Genomic DNA, 1800 nt, shown 5'->3' with positions numbered 1-1800 from the left:
ACCTGAGACAAGTCTTCGAGACACTAGGAGCAGAGAAAGTTTATGCAAAGTTCTCGAAGTGCGAGTTTTGGATTAGGAAAGTGAACTTCCTAGGTCACATGGTCAGCGAAACCCCTTACCACCCTGACTCAAAAGGGTGTAGCTTTCAACTGGGGAGAAAAACAAGATGTTGCATTTCAAACTCTGAAGCAAGCCCTATGCAGCGCACCTATTTTGTCTCTCTCAGAGGGCACAGAAGACTTTGTAGTATATTGCGATGCATCCAAGCAAGGGTTGGGTTGTGTGATATTGCAGCGAGGAAAGGTTATTTCTTACGCCTCGCGATAGCTAAAAACACACGAAGTCAACTACACCACTCATGATCTAGAGCTTGGAGCAGTAGTATTCGCTTTGAAAATTTGGAGGCACAACCTATACGATAAAAAGTGTACCATCTTCACAAACCACAAGAGCCTTCATCACATATTCGATCAGAAGGAGCTAAATATGAGACAACGACGTTGGGTTGAGCTACTCAAAGACTATGAATGTGAAATTCATTATCATCCAGGAAAAGCCAATGTAGTGGCAGATTCCCTAAGTCGAAAGGAGTATTCTGGTCGAAGAGTGAAAGCGCTAACCACGAAAATCCATTCACACCTATCAACGCAAATCAAGGAAGCCCAACTAGAAGCCTTGAAACCAGAAAACACGACAGGTGAAGCACTTAGAGGAATGGACAAGAATCTTGATATCAAAAGTGATGGAGTTCGTTATCTCATGAATCGAATCTGGACACCGAAATTTGGTGGATTCAAAGAAGTGGTTATGAATGAAGTACACAAAACTCGATACTCCGTACACCCAGGTTCACATAAGATGTATTCGGATCTCAAGAAAATCTATTGGTGGCCAAACATGAAAGTAGAGATTGCTACCTACGTTGGCAAGTGCTTAGCTTGTGCCAAGATCAAGGTAGAACATCAAAAACCCTCAGGTCTACTCCAACAGCCCGAAATACCTGGGTGGAAGTGGGAACAGATTACCATGGATTTCATAACCAAACTACCCAAGTCGCAAGGTGGTCACGATACCATTTGGGTGATCGTCGACAGGTTAAGCAGGTCTGCCCATTTCTTGCCAATCAAGGAGACCGATAAGATGGAAAGACTGACAAGGACTTACATCCGGGAAATCGTGCGACTTCATGGGGTGCTAATATATATTATCTCGGACAGAGATAACAGATTCACATCACGATTCTGGCAATCACTGCAGAAAACCTTGGGAACTAGGCTAGATATTAGTACATCCTATCACCCACAAACTGACGGAAAGAGTGAGAGAAGTATCCAAACCCTAGAAGACATGTTAAGGGCTTGTGTAATAGACTTTGGTAAAGCATGGGACACCCACTTACTGTTAGTCAAGTTCTTGTATAATAACAGTTATCACACTAACATCTAGACTGCTCCATTTGAAGCCCTCTACGGTCGCAAGTGCAGATCACATCAGTGATGGGCGGAAGTGGGTGGCACGCAGTTAGAGAGAGGCCTAGTCCCTGATAGCACTCTTACTGGTCCGGAAATCATTAGAGAGACGAATGAGAAGATCGTTCAAATCTGTAAATGACTAAAAGCCTCACGAGACAGGAAAAAGAGCTATGCCGACAAGAGACGAAAACCCTTGGAATTTCAGGTTAGTGACCGTGTCCTACTAAAGTTCTCACCCTAGAAGGGAATGATACACTTTGGGAAGCATGGGAAACTAAACCCAAGATACATTGGACCCTTCGAAGTTACTGCGAGGATTGGTCCAGTA

The sequence above is a fragment of the Lactuca serriola genome, chromosome 4, assembly GCF_051521515.1.
Source record: "Lactuca serriola cultivar US96UC23 chromosome 4, Lser_US96UC23_V15, whole genome shotgun sequence".
Taxonomy (NCBI): domain Eukaryota; kingdom Viridiplantae; phylum Streptophyta; class Magnoliopsida; order Asterales; family Asteraceae; genus Lactuca; species Lactuca serriola.
This window is presented reverse-complemented; position numbering follows the sequence as displayed.